The sequence below is a fragment of the Spinacia oleracea genome, chromosome 1 (genome assembly GCF_020520425.1).
Source record: "Spinacia oleracea cultivar Varoflay chromosome 1, BTI_SOV_V1, whole genome shotgun sequence".
In the NCBI taxonomy this organism is placed as follows: Eukaryota; Viridiplantae; Streptophyta; class Magnoliopsida; order Caryophyllales; family Amaranthaceae; genus Spinacia; species Spinacia oleracea.
Genome location: NC_079487.1, coordinates 33,669,839 through 33,692,061, shown reverse-complemented (window position 1 = coordinate 33,692,061; position 22,223 = coordinate 33,669,839). Strand labels below are relative to the sequence as shown.

At 34.0% G+C, this 22,223-nt stretch overlaps 1 long non-coding RNA gene across 1 annotated transcript; it reads right to left on the bottom strand.

Moving 5' to 3' along the window:
* Positions 1–327: 327 nt before the first annotated feature.
* On the bottom strand, positions 328–2,276 carry LOC130465805 (uncharacterized). Its single transcript, XR_008925820.1, has 3 exons — positions 1,661–2,276; positions 1,268–1,330; positions 328–534 (listed from the first exon to the last, which is right to left on the bottom strand). It is a non-coding gene; the product is annotated as an uncharacterized lncRNA (long non-coding RNA).
* Positions 2,277–22,223: the final 19,947 nt, after the last annotated feature.

The window sequence follows — 22,223 nt, the reverse complement described above, 5'->3', positions numbered from 1 at the left end:
AGTCAACTCGATTAATCGTGTTCGGAAAATACCATGGGAGATTAACAATCTTATTTGCGATGCAGAGGTTGACCTTCTTACATTGGAATCCTTCTCCATACAACACTGTTTTCGAGAAGCAAATCAATAAGCGGACTTCATGGCAATCCGGGGCAGTTTACTCCAAATCTCCGTTATTGGTCTCTTATTTTGATCTCCGCTCTCCCTCATATCCGAAACGGCAACTTTTGTGTAGGACCGCTGTAACGCCCCGACCTCTAAATCACTTATTAAAGCATAATAAGCAGCGGAATTAACCTAATTTGGTCGGGACATTACCTGCCGTAATTCCGTCTTGGAAATTACAAGGAAACATCATACATAAGCCATAAAAACCTCCAATATAATATAATAATCCTCTATATTCTCAAAATAAAAGTACATAACTTACTAAAAGTCTTTAATTAAACTATTATAACTTTAAGCATAAACTAGGTGAATTTTATTAAAGTGAAATTCCTCGCCTCTACTCGTTTCCATCGATCCCCGCAGTACCTAAAATGGAAAACAAAACGGTGAGCCGAAGACTCAGTAACGACTACCCTAGCAACGTAAATTCATTTCAACTCATTTTATTTAATAACACAGGGAGAATATAATAAGTAAAACATTTAATAAAACATCATATTCAATTCATTCATAATCTTTTAATGAAAACATCATTCATAAACTTTTAATTAACATGCTAGTTGTTGGCAAGTACGAACCGTGAAGGAATTCTCCACTGGGCCTGGGCCCATAAGAGTCTGGGCTCATCGTAACATGGGGCCTGGGCCCTGAGCCTGGGCTCATAAACCATGGGAGCCTGGGCTCGTAATCCATGGGTGGACAGGTGTCCGTGGTGCATGCATGACCAGTAGATAGGAAGATGGTAGTTTATATACCGCCAGACAAACCAGTTCTTTCACTTTCATTTATCATGTTGTATGTAATTTTACCAAGCCTTGGCTTGTATTTCAATTCGAAATAACATAACTCATTTTATATCATAAAACATCATTTAGATCCTGGGATCCATAAAACATCATTTCATTCAACGCATCATATAAACATTATTTTATGAGAAAACTCAATCAAATCATATTATAAAGAATAATTCAAACAAATCATAATTCATTCCCACAATCCATAAAACATGTCAAAACATTTAATTCATAAATCCAATCATAACGTCATAATTTCGTAATACATTTATAAAGGGATTGCGGGTACTAGCAATAGCCGTTACCTCAACTGTCGTTTTATACTTCCCGTCTGATGGATCGTTCTTCCTGAGCTCCAAGTCCGATTTCTTTCAAAATATTAATTTATTGAATTAGTACTACAACGATAAATAACCTAAAATCGATATTTTATAAATGATAAATTTTATAAGTAAAGAATTTATAATTAACGAATTTTAATAAAAAGTATATTTTCGAAATTTAATGAAAATATTATTAATCGAAATTTCAATCGAAATATATTTTAAATTTCCTAAGCCGATTTTAATGAAAATATTACGAAAATATTAATTAACTCAAATTTCTGTCGAAATATATTTATATAAGTAATTATCATTTAAAATCTTTATTATTAACATAACAGTTATTTAGGACTTAAATTAAATGGTAATACTCACTTTGGGATTTTGGGCCTAACACATTTGGGCTTTAATTTGAGTAAAAAAAAGAAAAGGGTACAAAGTTCCAATAAACTGGAACTCGTTTCTTTGGGAAGCTGGGCACGAAGCAGGGCACCAAGAACAGGGGAAACGGACGAAGAGGAGGGAGAGAGGAGGGAGGAAGGAGGCTGGGGTCTGGGTGGCTCGGTGCCGCCCGGAACTGCGACCAGAGGTGACGATGATGTTGGTGGTTGTTTGTGGCGGCGCGGAACATCACGGAAGGGGAGAGGGTGGTCGAGCAAAGGAGGGAAAGGCGAGGGTTGTGGGGTGGTGGTCGGCTGAAGGTGGCCGACACCTGGGTGGAATGGCGGCGCAAGGAAGCGCCGGTAATGCGACGGTGAGGGTGGTTCACGGCAGCATGATTAACGATGAAGAGGGGAAAGGGGCGAGCAGAGGAGACGAAACAGGGGAGTTTGAGTGTAGGTTTTCGGGCTGGTTCTGGGAGCGGCGGCTCGCCGGGGAGTGTGGGGCGGAGATGGATTTGAGGGGTGATAAGATGGTGGTGGTGGTGTGGTGGCGCAGCGAGGGGGAAAAGAGAATGGAAAGCAGGGGAGGGTAGGGGAGTTGCGGGCAGGAAAGAGGGAGCAGGGGGGACGGTGGGGTGAGTGCGGTGGTGGTGGTTGACTGAAACAGCCCGACGGTGCGGCTGGGTGGTTGGATGAGGTGGTCAAGGTGGTCACGATGGTGGTTGATGGTGGTTGCAGTGGTCGTTGATGGTGGTGATGGTTCGAAGCAGTGAGGAGGAGAAGAATTGAAAATCGGAATTTGTTTTTGATTGTCTGATGTTGAATTTCCTGAAATGGAAATGCAATTTGTATATTTGTATTGAAAAGTTTGCTTGGGGTCCAAGGGGTGAACTTGGACTGAATTGAGGGAAAGAGAGGAAGGAAGGAGTTGCTTCCTTCTTCCTGGTACACGTGAAGAGCAAAGAAAGAGAAAGAAAATGAAGTTTTGGTTCTTTTAAGGCATTTTGTTTTATTTTCTTTTGTCATTTCACTTTAGTTAGGCACAAATTCAGAAAAATTGATTTCTATTTTTAGGAAATTAATTTGAATAGAAATGTTTAATAAAAATTATGTTTTAAAATAATCCTTTATAAAAATATCGTTAACGAAAAATAAATTTAGTTTTCGAATAAAATAAGAACGTTCCGAAATTATTAAAAAAAAAATCCGAAAATAATTAAAATTAAAAAAAAAAAGACCGTTAAGCTCGTAAATATGAAATTAAATTATAAACTGAAAAATAAATCGTGTAGCAATATTAAAAATTTAAGCGAAATAAAACTTTGTTAATTTAAAAATAAATTTCGAAATCAGGATTTAAAACGATTTTAAGTAAAATAAAAATAATTAAGCATAATTAATCAAGTTTTAAAAATTTGGGGTATTACACTCTTACCCCCTTAGAAAAAGTTTCGTCCTCGAAACTTGAAAATTAGATTTATAGAATGTTTGTTGAAAATTGAAAACGCTCGAATAAAAGTATGATGTTTTATTTTAAAACCAAGATCTCAAAATTTTATTTCAATCCCGACAATGTCTAGCCTTCATTCCGCCATCATCTTTTAGGACTCCGCTTCAACTCGAGACCTAGAATCGAAGAGTAAAGAATGCAAAAGGGGCAAAATTATATTTTGATCCTTAATCGTCATTAAGGTCAATTACATTTCGCCATCGTCTTTCGTATCTCTACTTTACTTCATAAAATAGGACCGAGGAGCAAAGAACATAAAAGGGGCAAACTTGTTAGCTTAGACTAGGCTCCCATTTCACTTTGTGATATCTTGTTTGAAAATATTTTCTATCGTAAACAGTAACTTTTAATGCAAATTAAATTATAATTCTGAAATTATACGTATATGTAGTGAAAATAAATATTTACCAACCAATTTCAATACTCGAAAAAAAGTCATTTATTATATCAATCTCGTACTCTGAGCTCAGGAGAACTTCCATCGGAGACGGCTTCCATGCATAACAATTAGATTACCAATATAATCATGTCGGTATAAACATAATCCATATCATATAGACATAGTTCATAAATTGAAAATTCCATATTCAACATAACCATAACATTCATAATCATTTGATCTAACACATGAGCATGGTTGATTCACAACACGTTTACATAAACATCATGATTCATACATTATATCATTCTCAGTAGACTATTTGGAGATATCGCGTTTTCGTTTTCTCTTGCCTTCTTTGCTACAGGAATTCTTGTCGTTGGCTTTCGTTATTCGATTCGTTTTGATTTCGATCTCCGATCTTTTCATCTACATTGAATAACTTCGTTAACTGTGTTCGTTGCAGGGGTTCCATTTCAATCACGTGGCTAGAAATATATCTTTAGGCATACGACTTCGTTATTTTATCCTTAATATTTTAAGTCAGTAAATCTCGTATTTTGCGGATAACGCTAAGCCATCAAGTGTGCCTTTAACAGAAACAATCTAGCTCCTAGAAAACTCAGTTCAGACTACCCAGTTCTATTGACATGTCATTTTGTCGATTTTCTATTCTCAATTCCATTGCATTCCTCACTCATTCATAATTCTTTTCGATAACATCCATTGATATCATCAACCTAATGGAAAGACTAATTCTCGATAACTTGCTTTATATGCAAATTCAATTTCATTTCCTCACCATAAATCATACTTTTCCTCACAACATTTTTGCAAAACCTTACATTCTCTAGTCCAACTTTTCTTTATGGAGATAATCAAGCGTCCTTTCAGATAACTACAAAAACAATCCTTATAAATGATGCGGAAAGGTAAACCAAGAATACCATCAACTTTACTGAAAGACCAATTCTTGATAGCTTCTTTTATAATTCTCAGAACTTCATTGTGTAACCTCAATTTCATCTTTTTACCACAAACCATGTTTTGGTTGCGCATAATATTCTTGCATAACTTTTAAAATTCTAGCTTAGCTTCCTTAACATATCTGAAAATACACTTAGGTACTTGCAACCACAAAAACAATCATTATAAAGGGTTCGGAATAGTAACTCAAAAATCAATTATACTCGCATGCTTTAAACCTTGAATAACCTTGATTTAATCGGTGATTCGCCATTTAAAATACAAACTTATGTTCTTTTGGTACCCTATCTTTAAACTTTATCGACAGACTAATTCTTGATAGCTTATTTTGGTAAAATTCCTCAAGATCTTATTCATGGGTCAACTCAACTGGATCTCTTATCTTAACTCATGTTGGGTTCATAACTTTTCTGTGCAACTTCTTAGCTTCCTTACTCAATCATCCTCTAGATAATAGACTTTAGTACTTATAAAAATCAAAATAATCATCGGAAAGGTAACCCAAGAATCACTTTTGTTCATAACTTTAACACTTTAAATTTCGAATAATCTTAACTTAATTAGTGATCAACCACAACCTTATGCTCGTTTGGTACTCCTAACGTTTATATTATCCCTAAAGATTTCACGACTATCAAAATTCCTCAAAACCATTCATATCCATAAAATCTTTGAGTTCGCACCGTGCTTAACTTTAACTTCTTCTAAAATATAATGCTTAAACTTTGCCTGGTCTATCTAGGGTAGAAAACTCATAACATGACATGTGACGATAAGCATAAAATCAAAGGAAGTTCGATTCTAAAGCGAGAGAGAGCTAAATCAAAATAATATCAACGTTGGCGTCATCTTGTCCTTTATCATGTAATCTCTTACGTATGTTGACGGGCGTGATGGATTTAGCATTGTTGTTGTTTCGTTCATGATTGGTCGAGGTTGATGTTCCGGTATTCGTTGGAGGTGGTTTAGGACAATCTTTAACGAAATGATCTTTTCCTCGACATAAATAACAAGTATTCGTTTTTCGCACGATATTCGCTTTCATTCGTTAGAGCATGTCGAAAGTTTCGAATAGTTGATCCATATGATTTATCTAGTCTTTTAAATTCCATCGAATTGGCTTGCAATCATAGATTGGTGGATTCGGAGGTGAAAACTTCTTAAATAGTGACGCTTTTCCGTTCGCATTAGTAACTTTCGTTTGCCGAGAATCTTTGACAAATTCAGTTGACAACGTACGTGCAGTTTCTTAATCGTTCCATCATCTCCTTGGGGTCTTTTATAGGTTGGTCGTCATAGAAATCATCATAGGAAACATCATTGTGCGAGACGTCATTGTGAATGTTGCGCTTTGATGTGAGCTCCGTTCGTGGCATCGTTGTTAAGTTCGATAATCGATATTTCGCATAACATATTCAATCAAGAAAACATCGATAACATAAGAAATGAATCCCTTTTATCCCGTGCGTTCCTACGCTCACACTCATTTCATTTTAACTTGACTTGATTTTAACATATTCTTTTTAACTTATTCCTTAAAACTCTTTGCTTAAAGCCTATTGAGTTCTACTATGCGCAAAACCCGTAAGGTTTAGCACTTATGGTCCAGAACCTTTGCTCTGAATACCAAACTGTAACGCCCCGACCTCTAAATCACTTATTAAAGCATAATAAGCAGCGGAATTAACCTAATTTGGTCGGGACATTACCTGCCGTAATTCCGTCTTGGAAATTACAAGGAAACATCATACATAAGCCATAAAAACCTCCAATATAATATAATAATCCTCTATATTCTCAAAATAAAAGTACATAACTTACTAAAAGTCTTTAATTAAACTATTATAACTTTAAGCATAAACTAGGTGAATTTTATTAAAGTGAAATTCCTCGCCTCTACTCGTTTCCATCGATCCCCGCAGTACCTAAAATGGAAAACAAAACGGTGAGCCGAAGACTCAGTAACGACTACCCTAGCAACGTAAATTCATTTCAACTCATTTTATTTAATAACACAGGGAGAATATAATAAGTAAAACATTTAATAAAACATCATATTCAATTCATTCATAATCTTTTAATGAAAACATCATTCATAACATATTCAATCAAGAAAACATCGATAACATAAGAAATGAATCCCTTTTATCCCGTGCGTTCCTACGCTCACACTCATTTCATTTTAACTTGACTTGATTTTAACATATTCTTTTTAACTTATTCCTTAAAACTCTTTGCTTAAAGCCTATTGAGTTCTACTATGCGCAAAACCCGTAAGGTTTAGCACTTATGGTCCAGAACCTTTGCTCTGAATACCAAACTGTAAAAGTTTATGGTTATGAGCTCTGATACCAAACTGTAACGCCCCGACCTCTAATTCAATAATTTAAAGCATAATTAGCAGCGGAATTAACCTAATTGGTCGGGACATTACCTGCCGTAACTTCCTTTTCGGAAATTACAAGGCAAACATCAATCATAAGCCTTTAAATACTCCAAAACAATATATATAATCTTTTATATTACCAAGATGAAAGTACATAACTTACTAAAGTCTTTAATTAAAACTTATTAAACTATTAGAACCGTAAACATAAACTAGGTGGATAATATTAAAGTGAAACTCCTCGCCACTACTCGTGCCCATCATTCCCCGCAGTACCTAAAACGGAAAACAAAACGGTGAGCCGAAGACTCAGTAACGAACTATTCTAGCAGCGTAAATTCATTTCAATTCATTTTATTTAATAACACAGGGAGAATAGAATAAGTAAAACATTTAATAAAACATCATATTCACTTCATTCATAAACTTTGCAATTTAACATGCTAGTTGTCGGCAAGTACGAACCGTGAAGGAATTCTCCACTGGGCCTGGGCCCACAAGAGCCTGGGCTCATCGTAACATGGGGCCTGGGCCCTGAGCCTGGGCTCATAAACCATGGGAGCCTGGGCTCGTGATCCATGGGTGGACAGGTGTCCGTGGTGCATGCATGACCGGTAGATAGGAAGATGGTAGTTTATATACCGCCAGACAAACCAGGTCTTTCACTTTCATTTTATCATGTTTTATGTATTTTTACTAAGCCTTGGCTTGTATTTCAGTTCGAAATAACATAACTCATTTAGCTCATAAAACATCATTTTGATCCTGGGATCAATAAACATATTATTTCTTTCAAAGCATTGCATAAACATAATTTTATGAGAAAACTCAATCAAATCATATTATAATAAACAATTCAAACAAATCATATTTCATCCCACAATCCATAAAACACATCAAAACATTTAATTCATAAATTCAATCATAACGTCATAATTTCATAAATCATATTTATAAGGGGATTGCGGGTACTAGCAATAGCCGTTACCTCACTTCCACGATTTTGCTAAGGATTTTCGTTGGTTCGTTCGTCCTGAGCTCCGAGTCCAATTTCTTTAAAAATAGTAAATAATTGAATTAGTACTAGATCGATGAATAATTATAAAATTTAATATTTTATAAATCATAAATTTTATAAGTAATGAAATAAATAACGAATTTTAATAAAATATAATTTCGACATTTAAAGAAAATATTATTATTAATCGAATTTTGAATTGAATTACATATATATTTTATAAATAAATTTTCATGTAAATAATGTTTAAATTCCATTTTGATAAATAAAACTAGAATCTTTATTCTCATAAAGTTGATAATAAAATCTGAAAAATAATAAACAGTTTTTATTAGTAAATATTTTGTAAAAATTATTAAACCATAAGTATTGACAAATTAAAAATCTGAAAATTCAGATTTAGTCTTACCCAAGGCCCAAATGAAATGTGGCCCAATTTGGAGTTAGGTTTGAAAAACAAATCAAGGCTCCAAAATTTAGAGATTGGCTTTCTCTCTCTCTCCTCTTTTTTTTTTTTAATTATAATTATTTCCGAATTATCTTTTAAAGCTTAATTAAGGAGTAAAAATTCTGAAATTTCTCTAGCAATTCACAATTTTCAAGATATCCTTATTCTCCTAAATAAGCCAAAGTTAGTTTGTCTCCTTCCTTCTTTCTTCTTCTGCTTCACGCAGCTTTTGCCATGGAAGTCAAACTTCCCTTTTACACTTGTCTCACACATTCTTACAATTGATCCACGTATCCTTGCCTAACTCCCTTAGTCACCAGAATTGCAGGTTTTTCTTCACATTTGTCATTCCAACCAATCTTAACTGAGTCAATGAACACCAATTCACACTAGAAATAGCTCTCAAAATAGGCAGAAAATGAGAAGAATCAAACTCAAAATCGTGAGTAACAATCAGTTTCAACCTCATTGAATTCCAACAAAACTAAACACAATTCAATTTCACTTCCTGCTTTTCTGTAATTTAGATGTAATACCCTGAATTTTTAAAATACGGTTTACTATGCTTAATAATTCTATTTAATTTAATGTCTATTATTAATCGTTTTAAATCTTAATTCCAGACGCTATTTTTTTTTTATAATCTTACTTAACTCGGAAATTTTAATATTTCAGTCGTAAAAATACTTCGATTTTTATAATTCAATTAGTTTTTTTTTTTAAATTATAATTATTTCCGAATTATCTTTTAAAGCTTAATTAGGGAGTAAAAATTCTGAAATTTCTCTAGCAATTCACAATTTTCAAGATATCCTTATTCTCCTAAATAAGCCAAAGTTAGTTTGTCTCCTTCCTTCTTTCTTCTTTTGCTTCACGCAGCTTTTGCCATGGAAGTCAAACTTCCCTTTTACACTTGTCTCACACATTCTCACAATTGATCCACGTATCCTTGCCTAACTCCCTTAGTCACCAGAATTGCAGGTTTTTCTTCACATTTGTCATTCCAACCAATCTTAACTGAGTCAATGAACACCAATTCACACTAGAAATAGCTCTCAAAATAGGCAGAAAATGAGAAGAATCAAACTCAAAATCGTGAGTAACAATCAGTTTCAACCTCATTGAATTCCAACAAAACTAAACACAATTCAATTTCACTTCCTGCTTTTCTGTAATTTAAACCACCACCACCAACGACCACCGTCTGCCTACCACCACCGTGACCACCATCGATAACCACCTTCGACCACCACCAACACAGCAACCACCTTCGACCACCACACCTCCCTCACCCTCTCCCTTCCACCACACGCACCCCCTGCCCTCTCCCCTGCTTCCTCTTTCCCCTCCTTCGGCGCGCCACCAGCGTCGCAGCCACCACACCAGCCCACTCCCCTCGCCTGGTCAACTCATTTCCCCCACACTTCCCGGCGAGCTACACGACCACCAATCGAAACACCCTTCTCCAAAACTCCCCTGCTTCCCCTTCGTTTTCGCACTCCCTCCTCCTCTCTCACGCTGCACCACCGCCGCGAAACACCACCCACCTGCACCGGCGTGACCTTGTTGCGCCGCCCGGCCGTCCGTCGCTCCTTCTCCTCGCGGCTCTTCATCCCCTTCGTTGCTTCCCTGTTTCGGCCCCCCCTTCCCCTGTTCTTGACCCAGGAAACCGAAAGCAACAAAAAAAAAAAGAGGAGAGAGAGAGAAAGCCAATCTCTAAATTTTGGAGCCTTGATTTGTTTTTCAAACCTAACTCCAAATTGGGCCACATTTCATTTGGGCCTTGGGTAAGACTAAATCTGAATTTTCAGATTTTTAATTTGTCAATACTTATGGTTTAATAATTTTTACAAAATATTTACTAATAAAAACTGTTTATTATTTTTCAGATTTTATTATCAACTTTATGAGAATAAAGATTCTAGTTTTATTTATCAAAATGGAATTTAAACATTATTTACATGAAAATTTATTTATAAAATATATATGTAATTCAATTCAAAATTCGATTAATAATAATATTTTCTTTAAATGTCGAAATTATATTTTATTAAAATTCGTTATTTATTTCATTACTTATAAAATTTATGATTTATAAAATATTAAATTTTATAATTATTTATCGATCTAGTACTAATTCAATTATTTACTATTTTTAAAGAAATTGGACTCGGAGCTCAGGACGAACGAACCAACGAAAATCCTTAGCAAAATCGTGGAAGTGAGGTAACGGCTATTGCTAGTACCCGCAATCCCCTTATAAATATGATTTATGAAATTATGACGTTATGATTGAATTTATGAATTAAATGTTTTGATGTGTTTTATGGATTGTGGGATGAAATATGATTTGTTTGAATTGTTTATTATAATATGATTTGATTGAGTTTTCTCATAAAATTATGTTTATGCAATGCTTTGAAAGAAATAATATGTTTATTGATCCCAGGATCAAAATGATGTTTTATGAGCTAAATGAGTTATGTTATTTCGAACTGAAATACAAGCCAAGGCTTAGTAAAAATACATAAAACATGATAAAATGAAAGTGAAAGACCTGGTTTGTCTGGCGGTATATAAACTACCATCTTCCTATCTACCGGTCATGCATGCACCACGGACACCTGTCCACCCATGGATCACGAGCCCAGGCTCCCATGGTTTATGAGCCCAGGCTCAGGGCCCAGGCCCCATGTTACGATGAGCCCAGGCTCTTGTGGGCCCAGGCCCAGTGGAGAATTCCTTCACGGTTCGTACTTGCCGACAACTAGCATGTTAAATTGCAAAGTTTATGAATGAAGTGAATATGATGTTTTATTAAATGTTTTACTTATTCTATTCTCCCTGTGTTATTAAATAAAATGAATTGAAATGAATTTACGCTGCTAGAATAGTTCGTTACTGAGTCTTCGGCTCACCGTTTTGTTTTCCGTTTTAGGTACTGCGGGGAATGATGGGCACGAGTAGTGGCGAGGAGTTTCACTTTAATATTATCCACCTAGTTTATGTTTACGGTTCTAATAGTTTAATAAGTTTTAATTAAAGACTTTAGTAAGTTATGTACTTTCATCTTGGTAATATAAAAGATTATATATATTGTTTTGGAGTATTTAAAGGCTTATGATTGATGTTTGCCTTGTAATTTCCGAAAAGGAAGTTACGGCAGGTTAATTCCGCTGCTAATTATGCTTTAAATTATTGAATTAGAGGTCGGGACATTACCTGCCGTAACTTTCTTTTCGGAAATTACAAGGCAAACATCAATCATAAGCCTTTAAATACTCCAAAACAATATATATAATCTTTTATATTACCAAGATGAAAGTACATAACTTACTAAAGTCTTTAATTAAAACTTGTTAAACTATTAGAACCGTAAACATAAACTAGGTGGATAATATTAAAGTGAAACTCCTCGCCACTACTCGTGCCCATCATTCCCCGCAGTACCTAAAACGGAAAACAAAACGGTGAGCCGAAGACTCAGTAACGAACTATTCTAGCAGCGTAAATTCATTTCAATTCATTTTATTTAATAACACAGGGAGAATAGAATAAGTAAAACATTTAATAAAACATCATATTCACTTCATTCATAAACTTTGCAATTTAACATGCTAGTTGTCGGCAAGTACGAACCGTGAAGGAATTCTCCACTGGGCCTGGGCCCACAAGAGCCTGGGCTCATCGTAACATGGGGCCTGGGCCCTGAGCCTGGGCTCATAAACCATGGGAGCCTGGGCTCGTGATCCATGGGTGGACAGGTGTCCGTGGTGCATGCATGACCGGTAGATAGGAAGATGGTAGTTTATATACCGCCAGACAAACCAGGTCTTTCACTTTCATTTTATCATGTTTTATGTATTTTTACTAAGCCTTGGCTTGTATTTCAGTTCGAAATAACATAACTCATTTAGCTCATAAAACATCATTTTGATCCTGGGATCAATAAACATATTATTTCTTTCAAAGCATTGCATAAACATAATTTTATGAGAAAACTCAATCAAATCATATTATAATAAACAATTCAAACAAATCATATTTCATCCCACAATCCATAAAACACATCAAAACATTTAATTCATAAATTCAATCATAACGTCATAATTTCATAAATCATATTTATAAGGGGATTGCGGGTACTAGCAATAGCCGTTACCTCACTTCCACGATTTTGCTAAGGATTTTCGTTGGTTCGTTCGTCCTGAGCTCCGAGTCCAATTTCTTTAAAAATAGTAAATAATTGAATTAGTACTAGATCGATAAATAATTATAAAATTTAATATTTTATAAATCATAAATTTTATAAGTAATGAAATAAATAACGAATTTTAATAAAATATAATTTCGACATTTAAAGAAAATATTATTATTAATCGAATTTTGAATTGAATTACATATATATTTTATAAATAAATTTTCATGTAAATAATGTTTAAATTCCATTTTGATAAATAAAACTAGAATCTTTATTCTCATAAAGTTGATAATAAAATCTGAAAAATAATAAACAGTTTTTATTAGTAAATATTTTGTAAAAATTATTAAACCATAAGTATTGACAAATTAAAAATCTGAAAATTCAGATTTAGTCTTACCCAAGGCCCAAATGAAATGTGGCCCAATTTGGAGTTAGGTTTGAAAAACAAATCAAGGCTCCAAAATTTAGAGATTGGCTTTCTCTCTCTCTCCTCTTTTTTTTTTTGTTGCTTTCGGTTTCCTGGGTCAAGAACAGGGGAAGGGGGGGCCGAAACAGGGAAGCAACGAAGGGGATGAAGAGCCGCGAGGAGAAGGAGCGACGGACGGCCGGGCGGCGCAACAAGGTCACGCCGGTGCAGGTGGGTGGTGTTTCGCGGCGGTGGTGCAGCGTGAGAGAGGAGGAGGGAGTGCGAAAACGAAGGGGAAGCAGGGGAGTTTTGGAGAAGGGTGTTTCGATTGGTGGTCGTGTAGCTCGCCGGGAAGTGTGGGGGAAATGAGTTGACCAGGCGAGGGGAGTGGGCTGGTGTGGTGGCTGCGACGCTGGTGGCGCGCCGAAGGAGGGGAAAGAGGAAGCAGGGGAGAGGGCAGGGGGTGCGTGTGGTGGAAGGGAGAGGGTGAGGGAGGTGTGGTGGTCGAAGGTGGTTGCTGTGTTGGTGGTGGTCGAAGGTGGTTATCGATGGTGGTCACGGTGGTGGTAGGCAGACGGTGGTCGTTGGTGGTGGTGGTTTAAATTACAGAAAAGCAGGAAGTGAAATTGAATTGTGTTTAGTTTTGTTGGAATTCAATGAGGTTGAAACTGATTGTTACTCACGATTTTGAGTTTGATTCTTCTCATTTTCTGCCTATTTTGAGAGCTATTTCTAGTGTGAATTGGTGTTCATTGACTCAGTTAAGATTGGTTGGAATGACAAATGTGAAGAAAAACCTGCAATTCTGGTGACTAAGGGAGTTAGGCAAGGATACGTGGATCAATTGTGAGAATGTGTGAGACAAGTGTAAAAGGGAAGTTTGACTTCCATGGCAAAAGCTGCGTGAAGCAAAAGAAGAAAGAAGGAAGGAGACAAACTAACTTTGGCTTATTTAGGAGAATAAGGATATCTTGAAAATTGTGAATTGCTAGAGAAATTTCAGAATTTTTACTCGCTAATTAAGCTTTAAAAGATAATTCGGAAATAATTATAATTTAAAAAAAAAACTAATTGAATTATAAAAATCGAAGTATTTTTACGACTGAAATATTAAAATTTCCGAGTTAAGTAAGATTATAAAAAAAAAATAGCGTCTGGAATTAAGATTTAAAACGATTAATAATAGACATTAAATTAAATAGAATTATTAAGCATAGTAAACCGTATTTTAAAAATTCAGGGTATTACATCCCAAACTGTAACGCCCCGACCTCTAAATCACTTATTAAAGCATAATAAGCAGCGGAATTAACCTAATTTGGTCGGGACATTACCTGCCGTAATTCCGTCTTGGAAATTACAAGGAAACATCATACATAAGCCATAAAAACCTCCAATATAATATAATAATCCTCTATATTCTCAAAATAAAAGTACATAACTTACTAAAAGTCTTTAATTAAACTATTATAACTTTAAGCATAAACTAGGTGAATTTTATTAAAGTGAAATTCCTCGCCTCTACTCGTTTCCATCGATCCCCGCAGTACCTAAAATGGAAAACAAAACGGTGAGCCGAAGACTCAGTAACGACTACCCTAGCAACGTAAATTCATTTCAACTCATTTTATTTAATAACACAGGGAGAATATAATAAGTAAAACATTTAATAAAACATCATATTCAATTCATTCATAATCTTTTAATGAAAACATCATTTATAAACTTTGCAATTTAACATGCTAGTTGTTGGCAAGTACGAACCGTGAAGGAATTCTCCACCGGGCCTGGGCTCATCGTAACATGGGGCCTGGGCCCTGAGCCTGGGCTCATAAACCATGGGAGCCTGGGCTCGTAATCCATGGGTGGACAGGTGTCCGTGGTGCATGCATGACCGGTAGATAGGAAGATGGTAGTTTATATACCGCCAGACAAACCAGTTCTTTCACTTTCATTTATCATGTTGTATGTAATTTTACCAAGCCTTGGCTTGTATTTCAATTCGAAATAACATAACTCATTTTATATCATAAAACATCATTTAGATCCTGGGATCCATAAAACATCATTTCATTCAACGCATCATATAAACATTATTTTATGAGAAAACTCAATCAAATCATATTATAAAGAATAATTCAAACAAATCATAATTCATTCCCACAATCCATAAAACATGTCAAAACATTTAATTCATAAATCCAATCATAACGTCATAATTTCGTAATACATTTATAAAGGGATTGCGGGTACTAGCAATAGCCGTTACCTCAACTGTCGTTTTATACTTCCCGTCTGATGGATCGTTCTTCCTAAGCTCCAAGTCCGATTTCTTTCAAAATATTAATTTATTGAATTAGTACTACAACGATAAATAACCTAAAATCGATATTTTATAAATGATAAATTTTATAAGTAAAGAATTTATAATTAACGAATTTTAATAAAAAGTATATTTTCGAAATTTAATGAAAATATTATTAATCGAAATTTCAATCGAAATATATTTTAAATTTCCTAAGCCGATTTTAATGAAAATATTACGAAAATATTAATTAACTCAAATTTCTGTCGAAATATATTTATATAAGTAATTATCATTTAAAATCTTTATTATTAACATAACAGTTATTTAGGACTTAAATTAAATGGTAATACTCACTTTGGGATTTTGGGCCTAACACATTTGGGCTTTAATTTGAGTAAAAAAAAGAAAAGGGTACAAAGTTCCAATAAACTGGAACTCGTTTCTTTGGGAAGCTGGGCACGAAGCAGGGCACCAAGAACAGGGGAAACGGACGAAGAGGAGGGAGAGAGGAGGGAGGAAGGAGGCTGGGGTCTGGGTGGCTCGGTGCCGCCCGGAACTGCGACCAGAGGTGACGATGATGTTGGTGGTTGTTTGTGGCGGCGCGGAACATCACGGAAGGGGAGAGGGTGGTCGAGCAAAGGAGGGAAAGGCGAGGGTTGTGGGGTGGTGGTCGGCTGAAGGTGGCCGACACCTGGGTGGAATGGCGGCGCAAGGAAGCGCCGGTAATGCGACGGTGAGGGTGGTTCACGGCAGCATGATTAACGATGAAGAGGGGAAAGGGGCGAGCAGAGGAGACGAAACAGGGGAGTTTGAGTGTAGGTTTTCGGGCTGGTTCTGGGAGCGGCGGCTCGCCGGGGAGTGTGGGGCGGAGATGGATTTGAGGGGTGATAAGATGGTGGTGGTGGTGTGGTGGCGCAGCGAGGGGGAAAAGAGAATGGAAAGCAGAGGAGGGTAGGGGAGTTGCGGGCAGGAAAGAGGGAGCAGGGGGGACGGTGGGGTGAGTGCGGTGGTGGTGGTTGACTGAAACAGCCCGACGGTGCGGCTGGGTGGTTGGATGAGGTGGTCAAGGTGGTCACGATGGTGGTTGATGGTGGTTGCAGTGGTCGTTGATGGTGGTGATGGTTCGAAGCAGTGAGGAGGAGAAGAATTGAAAATCGGAATTTGTTTTTGATTGTCTGATGTTGAATTTCCTGAAATGGAAATGCAATTTGTATATTTGTATTGAAAAGTTTGCTTGGGGTCCAAGGGGTGAACTTGGACTGAATTGAGGGAAAGAGAGGAAGGAAGGAGTTGCTTCCTTCTTCCTGGTACACGTGAAGAGCAAAGAAAGAGAAAGAAAATGAAGTTTTGGTTCTTTTAAGGCATTTTGTTTTATTTTCTTTTGTCATTTCACTTTAGTTAGGCACAAATTCAGAAAAATTGATTTCTATTTTTAGGAAATTAATTTGAATAGAAATGTTTAATAAAAATTATGTTTTAAAATAATCCTTTATAAAAATATCGTTAACGAAAAATAAATTTAGTTTTCGAATAAAATAAGAACGTTCCGAAATTATTAAAAAAAAAATCCGAAAATAATTAAAATTAAAAAAAAAAAGATCGTTAAGCTCGTAAATATGAAATTAAATTATAAACTGAAAAATAAATCGTGTAGCAATATTAAAAATTTAAGCGAAATGAAACTTTGTTAATTTAAAAATAAATTTCGAAATCAGGATTTAAAACGATTTTAAGTAAAATAAAAATAATTAAGCATAATTAATCAAGTTTTAAAAATTCGGGGTATTACAACCGCCTTACCGGAAAGACCACTTTGGTTGCTTAACTAATTGGTTCTATTATTTAACTAATTGGTTACATTGCTTAATTAATTGATTCAATTGCTTAACTAATTAATTCCCTTGCTTAACTAATCGGTTTCAGTGCTTAACTAATAAGTTCAAGTGCTTAACTAATTGGTTCAATTGCTTAACTTATATGACACCAAGTTGGTCTTTTGTGTAAGACCGCCTTATAGAAAAGTTTGTATATCCTAAAAGATGCTTTAAGTTGGCCACTTAACTTAGCTTTTCTCTCCATATAAAAAATTAGCATATTATAAATAGAGTAAAAGTTAAAATGTTGTAGAAAAAGGAGAAAAAAAAAAATTACTTCAACACTTCGTATGACTTTTGGAGGAATATTATCAAGGGGACTTTTGTCTTTTGATAAGTTAGACCATTTACGTACATTTGAAGCCTAGAAGATAGAGTCTTAATACTAGCTCCGAGTAATTAAGAAGTCGTGCAAAATTTAATTTAAACTACCAAAACATACAGCCATACAGGAGTAATATAGTTAAGGCATGTTAACAGAATATCACACACCAAGCCTCTACCAAGACAGCAAAAGAATAATGCCAGAGATCGACCGTTTGTCAAGCAAAAGGGTAACATTCTTCTTGTGATTAGTGCTAATTCATCTTTAGTCTTTACTGGGGTCAGAGATGATCCCCATCCCAGCCTAAGTTTTCCTACTCAAAGTAGTCAAGGTGTTCATGTTCTCGTACTAACTTATGCTTTTCAATAAATCTTTATTACTGTACTTTAACACCATCAGAATTGATTCTTTCAATGTTTTTTTCTTTTGGTTGAAATTTAGGTATTTTAAATAAAAACTCGCCTCATTCACATCCCTATCTAATACTTCCTCTGTTCCTTAATATTCGCACCGTTTTGACTTGACACGCTTGTCAATGCACAACTTTGACCACCAATATCTTTAACTACATATTATAAAAACTTAAAAAAATATTAATATTTTGAAAATATATATTAAGATGAAGCCAATAATATATTACTCCCTCAGTATTTATTTAAGGGATACACTTGCCTTTTCCGACCGTATTTATTTAAGAGATACACTTACCATTTTTAGTAACTTATCAACCTCACCATCTAATTAAATAATACATACTTCGTATAATTTATCCTATGACCCACCATCCTATTAAACAAATAATTTCATAAACTCACCCCACCTCTCACCCCACCAAAATGACATGGTCCCCCATTTGTTATTTATTGAAATATCTAGCCAACCCTACTTACTTTATTTTTTTATTTCATTCAATTCTTTTTCTTAATACCCGTGCCCGGCCAAGTGTATCTCTTAAATAAATACGGGGAGATTATATACTAACATTTGTTTTCATATACTAGAAATAAAATAGGGTCAAAGTGAATTACTCTCTCCGTCCATAATTATCGTCCTGTTTGACCAAAAACACGGATTTTAAGAAAAGTGGAATATAGTACATGAAAAGGTGGAATAAAGTACAAATGATGATTGAGTTATATGGAAAAGTGGAATAAAGTACATGCGAAAGAGAATATAGTACATAGGAAAGTGAAATATAGTACATCGATGGGGTTTTCAATTTATTTTTAATTAATATAGTACATGAGAAAGTGGGGACCTTAGTAGCCAAAATTAGAAACAGGACTATAATTTTGGGACACCCGATTTAGAAAATAGGACAAAAATTTTGGGACGGAGGGAGTATGTGAATAGTGCAAAAAGTCAAAAAGGTGCAAGTATTAAGGGACAAAGGGAGTAATGTTTACGGGTGTAAGTAGATGAGAAAAGTGCAAAGTCCAATCCACTCCGCTCCAAACTTGTTGGACTGGACCGAACTTGAAAATATTTGGATCGGACTCGGACTCAAATTACCAAGTCCAATTATTTTTGGATTGGACTTGGACTCAACCTTTTGGAGTCCAAAAATCCAATTAAGCCCAAAGTGTTAAGATTTTATTTATAGATAAACATATGTAATTTAAAAACTGTTGCGAAATATGTGATATTTGGGCCTTTATTTACTATCTGCAGCAAAATATTGCACTCCATATAAAACCCATAACCCAAAAATATTATATCAACCTCTTTCTCTTTCACTTTCTCTTGCCAGCTGTGATGGTTCATTATAGAGATTTAATATCAAAAATAAGATTTCTAATTTATTTTTGAATTAAAAAAGTCGAGTGCCACTTAGATAAATAATTAGGTGTCACGTAGATATTTTAATTAATAATTAACTAAAAATATACACAACTCCATCCAAAGTCAAATACTCTAATAAAAAAAATCTAAAATAAAATTCAATTCAAAATCAAACACTAATCTAAAATAAAATTATATCCAAAATCAAATACTAATCTAATATTAGAGTGCCACATAGGTAATCTAATGGTTTCGGCAAATGAAAAGTAAGTTTTCTAAAATACTTTTGAGTTAAAATAGTCGAGTGTCACGTAAATAAATAAAGAAATAAATAGGTGTCATGTTGATATTTTAATTAACTAATTATTATTTACTACTCCCTCCATTTCTTTTTGATGTATCCATTTCAGAAAGTGGGAAATTTTTAAGAAAATTGGAATCTTAGTTTGTATTGGTATAAGTGTAATAATTGGGTGTAAGAAAAATGATTGTATGTAAGAGATTATAATAATAAAAAAAAAAAAAATAATAAAGAAATAAGGTAAGAGAGAAGAGTGATAATGATGGGTGATAAAGGAGGTGAGAGAGTGGGTATATGGGGAAGGGAAAAGAATTAAATAATAGGGGTGGAAAAATTTAGGTGGGAATATGGGTAGAATCTTTAGGTATTTTGGTAATTAGATAGAAATGTAAGGGTATTTTAGGATAAAATGTATGTCCAAAAATAGAAACGGATACTCCCTCCGTATTTTTTTAAGAGATACATTTGGTTGGGCACGGGTCTTAAGAAGAATAAAAGAAGTGGGGTTGGGGTAGATATTTTAATAAATAAGTACATTGGGGACCATGTCCTTTTGAACAAGTGGAGGTGGGGGTGGGGTGGGTGTAGTTGTAAAATTATTTTTTAATTGGATGGTGGGTCATAAAGTGTAGTAGATATATTATTTAATTAGGTGGTGGGGTTGATAAGTTACCAAAAATGGCAAGTGTATCTCTTAAAAAAATACGGCAGGAAAAGGCAAGTGTATCTCTTAAAAAAATACGGAGGGAGTACAACAAAAAGAAACGCTTAAAATGGAAACGGATACAACAAAAAGAAATGGAGGGAGTAATATATATACAACTCCATCCAAAATCAAACACTCAAATAATTAAAAAATAAATCTAAATTGAAATTCAATTCAAAATCAAACATTAATTTAATCAAATATATATATATATATATATATATATATATATATATATATATATATATATATATATATATATATATATATATATATATATATATATATATATAAAGGAGGCATATTTGATGAAATATTAGAGCGCCATATCTAGGATGACTAATGGTTTCGGCCAATGAAAAATAAGATTTCTAATTTATTTTTGAATTAAAAAATCGATTGTCACGTAGATAATTAATTAGGTGCCACGTGGATATCCTAATTAATTAATTAATTATTAATATATACAACTCCATCCAAAATCAAACACTCCAAAAATTAAAAGATAAAATCTAAAATGAATTTCATCCAAAATCAAACACTAATCCAAAATAAAATAAATAAAAATCAATTTAAAATCAAACATTAATCCAATATTAGAGCGCCGCGTAGGAAATCTAATGGTTTCGGCCAATGAAAAATAAGATTTCAAACTTAATTTTGAATTAAAAAAGTCGAGTGCCACATAGATAAATAATTAAGTGTCACGAAGATATTTTTATTAATTGATTATTAATATTACGCATATACAAACACTCTACAACAAACCTTAGTCCCAAAATGATTTGGGGTCGGCTAACATGAATCGTCGTAAGAGATCGTCATTGTCACCAATCAAACCAGAAAGGAGCAGGAAGTAAAAAGGAAAAAACAAGGAAGAGAAAGCGGAATTAATGAAAGTAAAATAAGAGTAAAATGTATACTCCGTATATATTATAGAAGAAATATTGTAAGAGATAATAAAAAATAAGTAAAGTTTAAAATAAATGAATAAGTAAAATAAGTACATTTCAAAATAGCATGTTAAATTTTAAATAAAATTTAAAAATTTAAAAAAAAAATAAAAATAAAATAAAATAAAAATAAAATAGAAAGAACATAAACATGAAAGTTGTATAAGTCAAATAAAGTCATCAATGTATATTCTCTCCCTCCACTTTGTCCTATCCAACGCCATATTTTCCTCAATCCCAAGAAATCTCATATCGTGCTCAATCTCATACAAACACTCTCATAATTAAAAAATAAATCTAAAATGAAAATCAATGCAAAATCAAAAACTAATCTAATCTAATATATAAAATTGGTATATACATATGAGTTCTATTTAAACATAACAATTTAATAAAATCCGTGCATCGCACGGGCTAAAATCTAGCATAATATATAAAATATAGCAGTTGTAATAGGAGTTTTATTTTAACTTAACAATTTAATAGAATCCAAAATCATAAGATAAAAATTATTAGAGCACCACATAAAAAATCATTAGGTTTCGTCCAATGAGAAATAAGAATTCTGACTTATTTTAAAATTAATTGTGTCACGTAGTAGATAAATAATTAGGTTCCACATAGATATTTTAATTAATTTAATGCAACTCTAATAATTAAATAATAAATCTAAAAAAATAATAAAACACTAAGCACATGCATGAGTCTTCTATCCAAAATCAATCACTCTAATAATTAAAGAGTAAATCTAAAATAAAATTCAATCCAAAATCAAACAATCTAAATTAAAGAATGAATCTAAAATAAAAGCCAAACTCAATCACGTTAATTATCAAATCAATAGAGTAATCAAACACTAAACTGATTATGTAATCATCTTCCTATAAAAATTGTTAACAAATAATCTATCAGATTTTTAGGAAAATAATTAAATGGTTATAATATTAATATAATTAAAAATCCATAAG